This window comes from Pinus tabuliformis, chromosome 6 (genome assembly GCF_031772625.1).
Source record: "Pinus tabuliformis cultivar Carrire ecotype Pingquan chromosome 6, CPIR1, whole genome shotgun sequence".
Classification (NCBI taxonomy): domain Eukaryota; kingdom Viridiplantae; phylum Streptophyta; class Pinopsida; order Pinales; family Pinaceae; genus Pinus; species Pinus tabuliformis.
Genome location: NC_142292.1, coordinates 1,208,100,696 through 1,208,116,624, shown reverse-complemented (window position 1 = coordinate 1,208,116,624; position 15,929 = coordinate 1,208,100,696). Strand labels below are relative to the sequence as shown.

General features: G+C 40.7%; 1 protein-coding gene and 1 long non-coding RNA gene across 2 annotated transcripts in view; both read right to left on the bottom strand.

Moving 5' to 3' along the window:
- The window catches only part of LOC149263056 (uncharacterized), a 200,387-nt gene that overhangs the window by 69,157 nt on the left and 115,301 nt on the right, over nt 1-15,929 (bottom strand). The gene's annotated exons all lie outside the window — the stretch shown is intronic.
- Nucleotides 10,994-11,797, bottom strand: LOC149263057 (uncharacterized). The gene is made up of 2 exons (XR_016249615.1): nt 11,356-11,797; nt 10,994-11,173 (listed from the first exon to the last, which is right to left on the bottom strand). It is a non-coding gene; the product is annotated as an uncharacterized LOC149263057 (long non-coding RNA).

Sequence of the window (15,929 nt, the reverse complement as noted above, 5' to 3'; positions counted from 1 at the left end):
TCAACATAACCCTGGTCGCAATATATCAAACATTTGGAAAGCTGTCCTCCAATCTCTACCTCTATTGCGGGAAGGTATTACCTGGCGCATCAAAGAAGGAAACAGTGTAAGGATTGGGGTGGATCCGTGGGTGGGGTGCGGCAATTCACACAGGTTATCTGATGGACTGTTAATGCACCTTCATAACAGAGGCATCACGCATATGAAGCACATTGGAGATAGCGCGAATTCCACCTTTCTGCAACAGGCTTGGGCAACCCCCCGCACCTTAGAGATACCCGAACAGTGGCAACATGAATGGAGGGCCTTTACTGACGCTCTCTCGCAGGCGCACATTAGACTCACCGAAGGCCCCGATGACATTATCTGGGCAATCGCAAACCACGGCATTTACTCTCCCAGATTGGGATATTTAAAACTCATGGAATCTTACAAGCCCCCGGCTATCCTCCCCATCTGGAAAGATCTCTGGAAGCTGGACGCAGCCCCTCGCACTCGGCTCTTAATGTGGAATATACTCTTCGATAAAATCCCTACAGGAACCAATCTCATGAAGCGATCATTTCATGGTCCATTCAGATGCCATCTTTGCTGTTTAGAAGAGGAAAGCACAGCATACTTGTTCCTAAATTGTCATGTTACTAAAGAATTTTGGCAAAACATTTCTTCTCATTATCCATCCCTCAAAGTCTGGCAGGGTCTAAATAATATGGAGGCATGGAGCGATTGGTGCCGTAAACATACAGGCAAATCCGTTAACATGCCTTTGCTTATTTGCTGGGCAATATGGATTGCTCGGAACCAGGTCATATTTCAAATAAGGCGCCTCATTGGCCTGTTATCCTGAGCCACACTATTGCAGACTTCGAATTACTCCCTGAGGATGTTCCAAAAAATCCCACCCGCACCTACAAGCATATAAATCTGGACAAATCGAAGCCTTGGGCTTTTTTCGACGGCTCTGCCCAAGAAACAGGATGTGGTGGAGGAGCGTTGCTATATCTCAGCGATGATCACTATTATAAAATTCAGATTAATCATGGCTGAGGCACCAATAATTTTGCTGAATTAAGCACAGCAAAACATATCATTCACTTTGCCATACAGAAACAGTGCAGCCACCTTCAATTATTTGGGGATTCACAAATTGTTTGCAACTGGTTTAACGATACAACACATTGCTATGCTTTCTCTCTGAGACATATTCTCCAAGAGACTAAAAGATTGATCACATCATTTGAATCCTTCAAATGCAGCCACATTTATAGGGAACAAAACACTGAGGCGGACCAGCTATCCAAAGAAGCAGCGCAAAATCAACGGGATGACTGGCTGATCCAAGAGGTGATTGATGGATCATCCCATCAGCACCACCACAGACCTTTTCATGATTTTCTTTAGGAATGGGTCTTCGACCCACATATAATCAGTTTACTTTTCTTGTAGTCTTTGATTTTTGTTATTTTATGTATAATCATCTAAGTAGCTGAATCAGCTTTAGCTGGGCTCTCTGCGTAGAGCCGGAATGTAATATGTTATTCATCTTGTTTCTTCTAAGTTTGGGCATATACAGTCTCAGCTACTAGGACTCCCTGTGTGGAGTCATGATAAATGGGGCTTCTTCAGGAAGGTCTCTGAACCACAATATGAATGCAACTGCATCTGCAAAATGTAATTTCTCCATATTAATAGAAATTACGACTTTTTCCTTATGGGAAAAAAAAAAAATACACAAATAGATGTTGATAAAATCACTGAGCCATTTTATTAATCCACTGAAAAGAGTACATCAACATGAAGGAATAGTGGAACCTGAGCTTGCTAAGCAAGCGGAGCAAAACCCAGAAAAATATCTCTGACCCAACTAATGAATGGCTTTGGCAATGATGTAGATGGCTCGGTGAGAAGACTACTGCAAACCGACTATGACAAAACTGCTCTCTCCAAACTCCACTGAAGCACTATGAGATTTCTGAGTGAAATCTCCTCAAGAGTATTGGGTTTTCGTCTAACACCCACTAGCACACCCGAGGGTTTCTGTCTTAGGGCTACCAATGAAGTAGAGAACCGGGTTCTCAACTTCTCATACAAGAACTAATATCGAATCCAAGATGTCCTCCAATGGCCTCCTACTCCTCTTTTACAGATTTAATGGACCCCTCTAGAACCTCCTATTTTATTATTTTTTAATCATGGAGCACTTTTCCCTCTTTTATTTTAATTAAAATATTCTTTTTATTGCAGGAAAAGGGTAAATTGGCCACCATGTCTCCTCAGCTCACTGAAACTCATATCTAACCATCCCATCACATAGATCTTCTCGTTCTGGTTCCAAAAAGCTATTACACTAAGGTGTTATGTCAAGTATTCCTCCCGGAATGCCACCTTAAGCGTAATTAATTGAGTCAAGCTCAATAATAACTCTGTTTTCTGAAAGTTGTCGAAATGTGTCGGAACGAAAGGCAAATTGTGCGGATGAGGGAATATACCAAACGAATGCCATCGAACCTCATAAAAACCCCTCAAAACCCCTCCAAAATCCCCTGGGCCCACTGATGACACCAACCTGCACCTATGACCTGTTTGCCCCCAACTCCAAAAGTCCATCCTAACCATGTCATAAGGAACACCAGAAAAATGAACATTACAGAAAATTTGATCAAAAGTGGCCTACAAGTTGTGATGTTTTTTATCAGGTGGATCCAATGTGAAAATTCATGAAATGTGGTCCACAGAAGTGCTTAGGGTTGGAGTCTTCAGTAAGGGAGTCGAAGCTTCTTTTTAGTGGTAGTTGGTAAATTAGATCAGGGGGTAGGAACTCCCTTCCGATGGGTGTCGGTAAATGAGATCAGGGGGTTGGAGCTCCCTTCCAGTGGATGTTGGAGAACAAGAGAAGGTTGTAGCCTTCTGCAGGTGAGTGTCTGCGTGCTAGTATGAGTCTGCGCCAATACAAGATTGTAAGATGTTTTCTTTATAATAAAAAATAAAGACAGAGACGACAGAAGCGGCGGTTTTTTCCCACATTGGCTTTCCACCTAAAAATCCTAGTGTTCATGTGTGTTATGTGTTGCTTATGTGTGATGATTTATTATGTTCTTACTGCACAATGGTTACTGTTTAATTAATGTCTAATGAAGTACTGATACACTGGTTCAAGTTAAATAGATGATGGATTAATTGAAAAGTTCATTAACTGAATATACACTAGTTGTCTACATAACAGTCACGTACAAACATAGGTTTGCTTCATTATAGTCGCATACATACGCAGGTTTTCCCAACACCACCAGCAGTTGTGCTTTCCACTCATGGCAAATGCTCATGAGGGAAAGTGTCGTTGGCCTCCTAGATAGGGCATCTGCCACCACATTGTGCTTGCCTTTGAAAAACTCTATGTCAAATTCGTAGGCCTGAATCCTACTGACCCACTTTTGTTGTCTGTCGTTGAGGCCCTTTTGCCCCAGAAAATGGTGAAGACTGTTATGATCGGTCTTCACTCTAATTCTGTTACCAACCAAATATTGTTGCAACTTGACCAAAGTATGCATGATCGCTAGCATCTCCTTGTCATAAATCGCCTCTCATGAGTAAGGAGCTTTCGACTCTCAAAAGCTATAGGATGGCCTCCCTGCGATAACACTGCACCAATGCCTTCACCTGATGCATCGCACTCCAAGGTGAATGGCTTAGTGAAATCAGGTAGTGCCAATACCGGACAATTGCTAATCACCTCCTTGAGGTGTGCTCAAATGCTACTTGTGCCCTGTCAGTCATAATTCCCCCTTCTTGGTCAGTCATAATTCCCCCTTCTTGGTGAGGTCTGTGAGGGGTGTTGCCTGTTGTGAGAAGCCCTTCAAGAACTTCTTGTAGTAGGTGCAAATGCCCACAAACCCTCTCAGCTCGATCACATTCCGGGGAACTGGCCAATCTCGGATGGCCCTAATCTTCTCCTCTTGCACCCGCACTCCATCCTCTCCAATGATGTGCCCCAAGTAGAGCATCTCAGTAAGCCCAAACTCACACTTGGACAGCTTCACATAGAATTGTTGTCCCTCCAAAATGCGTAACACCTCCTCGAGATGTTGCAGGTGCTCATCCCATGCCCTGCTATATATCAAGATGTCGTCGAAGAACACTAGCACAAATCTGCACAATTGCTTGTGGAACACGTCGTTCATGTAAGCCTGAAAATTGGTTGGGTCGTTGGTCAGCCTAAAGGGCATAACCAGGAACTCAAAATGGCCATAGTGACATCATAAAGTTGTCTTGGGGATATCCTTATCCCTCACCCAAATCTGATGGTACCCCAAACGTAAATCTATCTTAGAGAAGTACTTGGCTCCTCTAAGCTCGTCTACGCAGGGGATGGGGTACCGATTCTTCAGCGTCTTCTTGTTGAGAGACCTGTAGTCGATGCATATCCTCAGTGTGCCATCCTTCTTCTTCACCAGGACAACCAATGAAGCGAAAGGACTAGAGTTGAGCCTAATGTGCCCCAATGCCAACTCATGAATAGCTCTCTCTATCTCATCCTGATAGGCCTTGGGATGTTGGTATGGAGTCGTAATTATTGCCTGCACTCTTCGTTCGAGCTCAATAGTGTGCTCAATGTTGAAATTTCTAACAAGTCAAAAATTATTCCTGCACTATCTGGTTTATTTCACCTACTTGTTTATTCCTTAACAACTTATTTAACCATATAAATACTGAAAATAAACACAAATGCAGTCTCAACTCATATACAGATCATCAACTGAAATAATAGACAAACACACAAGGGACACCGTTATTTTTGGACAATCCTCCCCGAAAAAACCCAACTTGGGAAAACCGGAGCAGCAATTCTGAGGGTTTTATTATTAAGCAGCTTTCTTGAGTATAACTAGGGTGCTAAATTGGCTCACCCAACAGAGAATTCTACACAGCAGTAATACCTCTTCTCGGAAGCATATATTCAGCTTCTCATCACTAGTTTGCCCCACGAAAACCCTTACGGCGCTTCTCCAAGGCTCTGTGTTAGCCCTATTAGCCTCTGCGTAGCTCTGGAACCCCCTGGGTCAACCCTCTACCTCTTTGCGTCAGCTCTCTGGCCTTCTGCATCACCCACGTAGGCCCCTCAACCTCCACGCAGTCTCTAGTTGCCTCCGTGTGGCTCCTGCTGCCTCTGCATAGCCTCCTCAGTCACTACGCTAACCCTCTGGCACTATCCCTGCCTCTCTGCTATGTACTCTCTACCCCTCGTTGCAACTCAGATCACTTGTTCGAATTTTCTCAGCAAGCCCCGCTCCAGGAAATCGAACTGACTGATTAATCTTGGTGTATCTCCAACTGGTTGTCAAGCCTCCTATTATACTTTTCTTGTTGAGTCTTCAACGGCTGAGATTAAAACCTTAATCAACAGCTAAGATTAGATTTGGCTTGATCCATGTCATTTAGAACATTCTCATCCAATTTTATATTAATACCCATTAATATTTTAATTTTCCTAAGTTTAGACTTAAGAACTCCATTAAAAATATTAATTATTTTAGTATCTCTCTAACCGGGTGGAATTTCCCCAAACCATTTTTGGGTCTTGGAGATCTCATGTGCTTTAGCCTCTCCACCAATTTTCATGGCTAGAGCACAACCAATGCTACCACAAATCAACACTCCCTCTTAGCGAGGAATGTGCTCTAGTAATGTTCCACCACTAAACATCAAACTGATCCTCCAGCACCGGTACCTGTGTTGATGTTGGGCCTGTTGCCCTACATCCACTGCATTGTTGCCTCCTATACAGCTAACTCTGCATCTGTGCTACTGCTGGTCCTTCCTCCCAACACTGCAACTCTCTCTCAACATGCTGCATCGTGCTGCCCATAACACTACCACTGCTAATTGTTACACTGCAACTCAGTTACCGAGAAGTAAGTAACTGATCTACCTAGCTACTGACATCCTTGTCAATCTAGAAGCCCCCTGATGCTGAAGATTCCTCTATTGCTATCATGTGCTCCTTTTGCTACCTCTACACTATTGCAACACCTCTATGCCTCTCACACTGCTGCAACCACCTCTGTGTTGCCACAGACCCCTGCACTCTAGCACTGCCTTGTCGCTCCATCCGCATCTTGCTTCTACCGACATCCGTCATCCTGCTATTGTCACTCAGGGCTTCCGTAGCCGGATATGATCCAAGAGTTTGGGTACCTCAAGGATCCTACCCCTCATCTTCTTAGTCCTCCTAACTACAACTCGATGTCTCTCCACCTCTTCTCTAGAGGTGTGTGAGCACTCATGGCACAGTCATCATCCATCTTGACTTCTTTCTCCGCCTTAGCTGGAGTTGCCTTGGAGTCAGAAGCCTCTCCCTTATTCTTCTTCCTGGGACACTGGGTTGCATAATGACCCAACTCCCCACAATGGAAGCACTTTACCTTGGAGATGTCCTTCTTCTTCCTCTTCCCATGTTGTCCCACAGATGCCAGAGCCGCATCCTCCTCCTCCTCTTTCTTGATTCGACCTCCTTTGCCACTACTACCCACCTTGGTCAATCGTCTAATCTGTTCTTGGTGAAGAGTTGCCCACATCTCTTCCCATCCTGTAAGAGTAGCTCTCCCCAAAATGCTTTGGACAAATGTCTCCCAATCCTCGGAGACTGCATTCAAGGAGGTCCTCACCATGAATTCCTGATCCGATGTGGCCCCTATGGAAGTAAGTTGGTCCTGAATCTCTTACAACCTGCTAAGGTAAAGATCTATCTTATCCCCCTTTTGCATCTAATACAACCGCAGCTGATTCTCCAACAGCATCTTCCTCTACATGGAAGTGCCCTGATACAATGTCGTCAAGGTATCCCACATCTCCTTTGTTGTGTTCTTGTCGGCAATATGTTGTACTACATGATCCTTGACCCCATCAAGGATTATGCACTTTGCCTTTGCCAGTGCATCCTCATACCTTTCATTATTAACTGGGTCGGCTGGGATAGCCACAGTTCTCAAGGCGAAGCCCTTGATGCGATGTCTATCCAGAACAAACAAGATTCTGGCCTTCCAAATGACAAAGTTAGAGGCCCCGTCCAACCTGTCTTGATCCCTCAGTCCATTCATTGCCATCTCCACTCTTCTTTTGGACTCCCTCTAAGTCTCGACTTCCCTCCTGGAAATCTTCCCGCCAACTATCAATCTGATCCTCTTTGCAACTGCAACTCGGAGTTGGATTTATTGGCTAGAAATCCGTCAAGGCAGCGACTCCCTCTACCTTGGTTCTATCCCGTTAGCTACTGTTCTACTTCGATAGCAACAACACCCAACCAGCGTCCTAATCCACAATCTGCCCACAGCTCCCTATGCTCCATCAACTGAAGGCACTGAGCCTTCCAGCTCTGCGCAATCTCGGCAAAGGTTGAATCACTCCTCTGGCCAACTGCGTCAAGCCTACCTGATTGAGTAGGATGACGTGGCTCTTCGTGAGCCTCTTCTGCCTCTCTCTTCCTCTGCGCTGGCCCTCAACTCTGTCTCTCGGGACAACTGTTATTGCTGCAAATACTTTTGATTATGTTGGTGCCTTCAATCCTCCCGTGATCTGCAATGCTTTGATACCATGTTGAAATTTCTAAGTCTGACACGTCAGAAATTCTTCCTGAATTATCTGGTTTATTTCACCCACTTGTTTATTCCTTAACAAGTTATTTAACCATATAAATACTAAAAATAAACACAAATGCAATCTCAACTCATATACAGATCATCAACTGAAATAATAGACAAACACACAAGGGACACCATTATTTTTGGACAATCATCCCCCAAAAAACCCAACGTGGGAAAACCGATGCAGTAGTTCTGAGGGTTTTATTATTAAGCAGCTCTCTTGAGTAAAACTAAGGTGCCAAACTGACTCACCCAACAGAGATTTCTACATGGCAGTTATACCTCTTCTCGGAAGCAGATATTCAGCTTCTCAACATTAGTCTGCCCCACGAAAATCCTTCCAACTCTTCTCCAAGGCTCTGTGTCAACCCTGCTAGCCTCTGCATAGCTCTAGAACACCCTGCATCAGCCCCCTGCCTCTCTGCGTCGGCTCTCTGGCCTTCTGCATCACCTGCGCAAGCCGCTCAGACTCTGCGCAGTCTCTTGCTGCCTCTGCATAGCCTCCTCAGTCACTGCATTGACCCTCTGGCACTATCCTTGCCTCTCTGCTATGTACTCTCTGCCCCTCACTGCAACTCAGATCACTTGTTCGAATTTTCTCAGCAAGCTCTGCTCCAAAAAATCAAACTGACTAATCAATCTTGGTGTATCTCCAACTGACCCTCAAGCCTCTTATATTTTTCCTGTTGAATCTTCAACGGCCAAGATTAAGATCGTAATCAACGGCTAAAATTAGATTTGGCTTGATCCATGTCATCTAGAACATTCTCACCCAGTTTTATATTAATACCCATTAATATTTTAATTTTCCCAAGTTTAGACTTAGGAACTCCATTAAAAATATTAATTATTTTAATATCTCTCTAACCGGGTGGAATTTCCCCAAACCATTTCTGGGTCTTGGAGAACTCATGTGCTTTAGCCTCTCCACAGATTTTTGTGGCTAGAGAACATCCGATGCTACCATAAATCAACACTCAAACCCCTTGTCAAGTGGTCGTCCAGGCGAAATGTCCCCAAACACTGTGGGATACCTGTCTAAAATAGCTTGTACATCTGGTTGTGGTGGTTGGGACTTACCCCCTGCATCGGATATCCTCAGCTCCACTGCCCACTCTATATCACCATGTCTCAAATCGGCCTCCATCCTATGCACTAAAATTGTCTGGGGAGGGTATGAATCAATGCCTCTCAATAAAACCATCTTCCCGTCAGGTCCCATGAACTCCATCTCCAGCTTCTGCTAGTCAGTAGTAACGTGCCCAAGTGAGTACAACCACTGCACACCAAGCACTACGTTGGTGTCAGGAACATCAACCACAAAGAAGTGGTCCGTCATAGAGTAGTTCCCCATCACTACTATCATCCCGGGGACATATCTGGTGCACTGCATGGTACGGTCTCCTGGTACCAAGACCGAGAATCCCTTAAAGGATTTTGTGTGTATGCCCTCCTCTCCACCATCTGGGCATCTACGAAATTGTGGGTAGCCCCACTATCCACTAGTACTGAAACACATTACCCCTACACCATGCCCCTGATCCTCAAAATGATGTGTTGTCACCCAAAGTGTACAGCGAAGCGACAACGCTCAGGGCAAGGGTTGTCACTCTGATCCCTGCCCTCTCTGTTCTAGCTATCTACTAAAGCAGGTTAAGGGGGGTAGTCCCTAAAGGAAAGATGGGTGAGGAACTTGTTAAGGATCAACAAGCTGAGGAGATACAAATGAAAAACTTAGTGGCTTGAATTATGAGTGTAAGGCAAGCAAGATTATTTGAGCATAATCCAATTAGATTAGATTGGATTCTTAATATATATTAAGTGAAAACCAGTGCCTTAAATTCCCAAATCAAATTAAACACTTGCACAACGCAAATTAAAGTATCAAGTCACCAGGTGGACAAATGCTGCAAAGAGGGATTAGCACCACATGATGGAAGAGATAAACAACATGGAAAATGTAATGCAAGATGAACCAACTAAAGATGCCTTCAAAGAGATTGTAAAAAGTGCTCCAATGATAACAAGATGAGATCACTATAGCTAGTATCACTTGTCAATCAAGATTACAAGACTCAATTGAGAGGGACACTTTAATGTAAAATATTCCTTTATCACTTGTATATGCTTACTACGATTTCTCTTTTACTTATTTGAATTTACCAATTAAAACAAGAGAAGATTTCAAAATAGTAGGAGCATGACCACAAGCAATAAGATGAGATAGAGATACATCTATGTGATGAGATGAGTTCACTGCTCAGGATCAATCACCAGAATACAAGGAACATGAGCCAACAAACTCTTCAGAGATACAACAACACACAAAAAGGCAGCCAGCAAGCTTATGAGATACTACGGTTAAACAAGATCAGCCCACTGTCAAGAATGAACTCATTGTAACCACTGTTTTAGTGTATGTCAGTCCACACAAGATTGCTCAAGAAAATAATACCTAGTGTGAGGAAGAGGGACAATGTTTAAGATGTATCTTTCATGTCAAATACAATGGGAAGATACCCCTGTAATATGAAGATCAGAATTCTGCAAGCTATATCAGATCTTGGTAAATTAAAATCAGACCTCTGCAATAGCAATATCAAAAATCAAGACAGCCCAAAATGATAACCCAACACCTGCCAATTTGTTTTTGATTGTTGTGTAATGTATCTAGGCCAAATAATTATGACTGTTTATGGGTTTAGAGTCCGTGATATAGTGTTATTTTAGATCTGATACATGACAGTCACAAATGAGGTTATTATGAGGAACACCAAGACACAAAAGATCTGCGTCCTAACCTCAAATCAAACAAGTCCAAACCTTCTCGAACCTTTCATGCTACACCTGCAATCAAATGATGTCTGACCTGCAAACACAAGTGTTAGCCTTGCAATCAACTCTTTTGAAGGAAGGCAAGAATTACACCATGGCCAAATGCTTTGACTATTCTAGGGATTATTATGAGTTTATTATTTAGGGCTTCAATATTTCATGTTCCTATGAATCAGCCCCTGTATATAATGCTTCAGATCAGCAATGATGATTAGTTAACCAAAAGCCACGGAGATGCACTAACTTCCAAACAGTATGCTTCAAAGATGTAAAAAATGTATCAGACTTTGCAAAAGCCTACTGTCAAGAGATACAGTCCATTAAATAGTCCAGAGTCAAGCTAATTCAGTCACCCAAAAAAAATGTAACCAATTTTGATTTTTTTAGGCCTCTTATTATGAAACTTGTAATATGCAATGATGTCAGTCATTAGAAGAGAAAGGTTGGCTGCCAAAATTTGAACGAGGTAAGAGCCAAACACCTATGGTTGGTTTCCAAAATATCTGAGTTAGATAAGAGAGTTTTCTTAGCCTTAAATTAGGTGCCCAATTTATATTATGCTTCAGAACTGTAATGATACGACTACCCAAGTCATGCAACAGTGAGCAAACAGGTCACGATGAGAAGGATTTGAGGGTTTGGAAGCTTGCGGCCCAGACTTTTAATATTTCCTAGCTGCTAGCCTTCAGGCCTTGAAACCCCTGCAAAAGATGACAAAAGACCTGTGATTAGGTTTTTATGGGCTCTTAAGGCCTGAGGTTGGATGAAACAAAGCTTGATATGCCTGTGACAAGGGAAAAAAACCCTCAAGAGTCTGTGGCTATGCAAAAAAGAACTGATCAGGCCCAAAACCTCACAACAAATAAAATGTAAGCAACAAAACCTTGTAAGCTGTGAGGTAATTCAAGGTTCTGCGATTACGGTAAAGGCTCCAGCTGAGAATTCAAAACCCCAGATTTGAAGCTGTAGGAGGATGATTTTCTGAGCCACGTACACAATGCCAAACACTAGTGGTTGCCTTCACAAATTTTATTTAATAAAACCCAGCCTTTTGAAAATTGATCCCCGTCTCAGAAACTTATGGTGAATCTCTGGTGCACGAAGATTAGAAATCACCGTAAAGGAGGGTTGGTTGGTCTCATACCAAAGCAAAATTAATAACATGAGAAAAAAACCTAAGGCCAAGCTCCAGAAAGTAAAGAAATACTTGCGGCTTTCTGAAAAAAATTTAAAAGCAACCTCTTCCTTCACATCTGCAGAAACCCTACGCCCTTGCTTTTATTTAGATATGCGGAAATCACAAGGAAAGCCTCACGAATATATTGATAGAATCATGGACATAAAGGTATGTTTGCAAAGTTCAAAATAAAAGATTTTTTTTAAATATATTTACAAAGTTAATAAAATATTTTAAAAAATTATTTACAAGAATTTACAAAATATTTCAAAATATATTTAAAAAAAAATATTGAAAATTATAAATTTTAAAATATAACATTTACAAAATATTATTCACAAATATTTACAAATCTAATCTATGGGTATGAGGACACCTCTGCCCATGGATCAGATAAAATAGCTCTAGAAATAGCAAATAGATCATTAAAAGCTCAATAAATTAAAATTTTCAAAGTCTAATAGAGTTTTTTCTTTTAAAATAAATGGAAAAGAAAACTCCCTTTTAAAATTTTATGGATGATCAAGCCCTCAAGATCTCCACCATGAGCTCTCAGTCTTTACGTGCTAAGTAAATGGGTGCTAAGTAAATGGGTGGTTCAAACAAGAACTTCCCCAAATGCCCAGCTTGATTACTTGGTTGATTCAAGCAAGAATTTCCCCAAGTCATCGATATCTACTCAAAAAATATTTCTACCAAAACAACTTCAACAAATCTTGTTAAAACTCAAAAGGAATAATTCACACAGTGATAGAAAGCCCTAGAGATTCAAACAAGAACTCACTAGGTCTAACTAATCAACAATGCTCAAATCCAAATATAGATGCAAACAAGCAGCTATAGATCAAAATAGCTAATGAATTCAACAAGCATTTAACCCCTGTAGAAATTATAAGCACATGATGATACACATTACCATAATAAACTGAGAAGACACCATAGTATAACCCCAAAGTCTTTGCTTTTATTCTATGTTACCGGATCCGTCAACCTTGGGGGCTGGATTCGCGGATCCCCGGATCTGATCCGGATCCGGATCCGGATTCGCTTGGATACGCCTAGGAACCGGTTTAAAAATGTTTCCTTCGCCATAACACGCATCCCGGTGTTTAAACTACAGTTCGTGTGATTTTTGGTTTTTTACAATACAAATAAAAGTCTCTCTGTTTGTATTCGCTGAATTCCGGTCTTTTTGTTCACAGGAGAAATTCTTCCCCAATTAATACCTACCTTAAAACCTGGCTTGTAAACGGATCCGGTGTATTGCTTGTACCCACCACTGCGGGGCACCCTCGTTGGGTCCTACTGGCACCAATAGAACATATCAGTGTTGGACAAAAAGAGTGTTAAAACTCTGGTTCAGGCTTCAGCACTATAACCCATCTTTGTTGATATCATGTTCACTTTATCAAACACATTCAGCGCTATAACCCAACATTGATGTTTTTTTTCCATCGCACAACATAAGTTAGAAATATAGTCAAATACTATTTGTATAAAAAATCAGGGCCAAAAAATTAATGTTTTGGAGATTATTCACGCGGACAAATGTCGCAACTCAACTTCTAGGAATAGCAAAGAAGGGTAGTATTAATAACTATATAATTTATAAACATATTAAAATGATAGTATAGATATCCTATAAAAAATTAAATTTATAATACTATAGTTTATAGGATTATATAAAGCAAAATAGAATCTGCCTCTTTCCTGAGTTTGACCGAGAGTTAAATGACCCACCTAATATTCAACCCAGCTAAGACACAGCCATTAGCGCACCCAACAACAAATCACGTTTTTATTAATGGTTAAGATGGCGGGTGGAGAATGACTCCACATTAAGTCCACTGTGTTGTTTCATGGCTCGTGAACTCTCCCATTTGTTTTAGGCATCTCGCATGACCCCGCATTATATATATTAATTAAGCTTTATTATATTTTAAAGTTACTTTTTATATTTATATATTAATTAAACTTTGTTATATTTTAAAGTTACTTTTTATATTTATATATTAATTAAACTTTATTATATTTTAAAGTTACTTTTTACATTTATATTTATACCGTTCAAAATTTATAATTTATAATTATTATAAACTTGTCTTTTAAAACTTATAATTTAAAATTAAGTTCTATTACTTACATTATAATTTGTGTTGCACGATAAATAGAAATATTAAAATTTATATATTTATAAAATTAAATATATTAATTTATTATCATATATTTAAAATATATATTAAATATTATACAAGTTATACATTTAAAATTTTGTATTTTTACAAGTTGTAATTTTTTTGACTATCTACTATTTATCTTCTCCAAAAGTAAGTAAACATATTAATGGCTCAAGGTCTAGAGGCATCTTGCAAGTTTGCAAGTCACCCTTATTACAAACCACACACAACTTACAAATTATTTTTAGAGGTGGTCAATTTTGTCTACACATAATGATGTAGCGACATGTTGAGGTCTTCAGATTGTACCAATAGAGGTTAGACTAGTGACCATAAATATTGTAGCCTTATACCTACCATGGAAAATATGTATATACTATATATACCTGTCGTTTCCCCACCGTATCCGGATCTTGGCTTTTAAAAAATCTGACGGATCTGTATCCGGATCCGCATCCGGATCCGAATCCTGATAACTTAGCTTTTATTGCACAAGAAAAATTACAGAGCTTCAAAAGTCAGTGCACTATCCAAAGATTAGATGTCTTACAATGAGGAACATATGCTTCCTTGTATAGAAAAAATGAGATCTCTAGAGACTCTTCCAAGTGAAAAATGGCTAGATCCATGAAGGTACACAAATTTGACTTGATCTTGGCTAATTAAATGCTTGATCCATGTCGAAATAATCTCCATTGTTGTTTGCTCCTCGTAAAATCCCCATTCACTTAACCAACTTAGACCACAAATTCGATTTTTATTAAAAAATCGATTTTCTGGGAATTAATTCCTATTTTCTATACCAAAATTATTTCCTTGAATTTTTTATTGCTTGATTTGTGGAGATTCCTTTCTTGGAAAGTGCACATTCCCTTTTTTAATATTTTTTACTTGGAGAGAATTTGTTTTTTCTCCCATTTTTATTTTTTGACCATTTTCTAGTTAATATTTTTGCCCTTTTTTGCCGGAAAACCGAAAATAAAATAAATTAACTAATTAAATAATTAAAAAAATCATTTTTTACTCAAAATTAATTCATTTTCTTGCTTAGGATTTTAATTTATTTTGGCCTGGAAACTTAATTAATTGACACTAAAGGATATTAATAAATTTTTCCACCCTTAAATATTTTAGCCATGGTATCTAAATATGAGGGACCATGCACCAAAATATCTTTTTACATGAAGATATTACAATTTCAACCCTCAAAGGGGGAACACCTGTTCGTTATAGACCCTCAATATAATACCCAATTTTGCGACTCAATATGATCTAATAGACCAAGTGATTTGTAATAATTTAGCCAATTAGCTTAAATTATTCCCAAATCACTTTTACAAAATACTCCAATAGAACACTAGGACTCACCTAAGATCTTGATGACAAATTCCACCCTAGCTTTGGGGTGACGCTAGAGGTAAAAATCTTGTCGATCATCCATGTTTAGAAACACAGAGTCAATGAAACGAAAAACCTCCTAGGATGAAATCCGTCGCCAAAATAGTAGGTTTACCTAAGTTGTTACATACATATAGTCCTACTAGCATCATTTCCATTAAAACCTTTGCAGAATGGGTTTACAACTCTGCAAACTGACAACCGATGATGATGAATCCATGATGATCTGAATGCTCGAGCATGATGGAATTCCTTTGCAAAAATGTGTACTACTATAGGGTAGTTGCAACGGAGTGGTCAACATGAGGTACTTCGGCACTCCCCGAAGTGAAGCAATGACCCCTGTTGCTGGCAAGAAAGGAGCTCCACCTAGTGGGGGTGGTGGACCTTTGCCTCCTCCTCTAGCCATAGGTGGACCATCATCTCCAACATCTACCTTCTGCTCCACATCATACTCCGACTCGCTGTCAAAAAATACCTCTATGAAATCGGCCTTTCCCTTGGTACACCGATGTCCCGGTGCCCACGGTTCCTAGCGAGTGAAGCACAACTTCCTCCGTCGGAGGTCTCTCCTAGCCTCATCATCCAACTGCCCACGCCCCTGAATGTCTCGACTCTCGCTATGAGGGGGTCTGGTGTCTCTTCCCCTCTGTTGGAATACAGGCCTAGTGGGCATCTACGCTTTGGCCCTAGGCAGAGCATCCT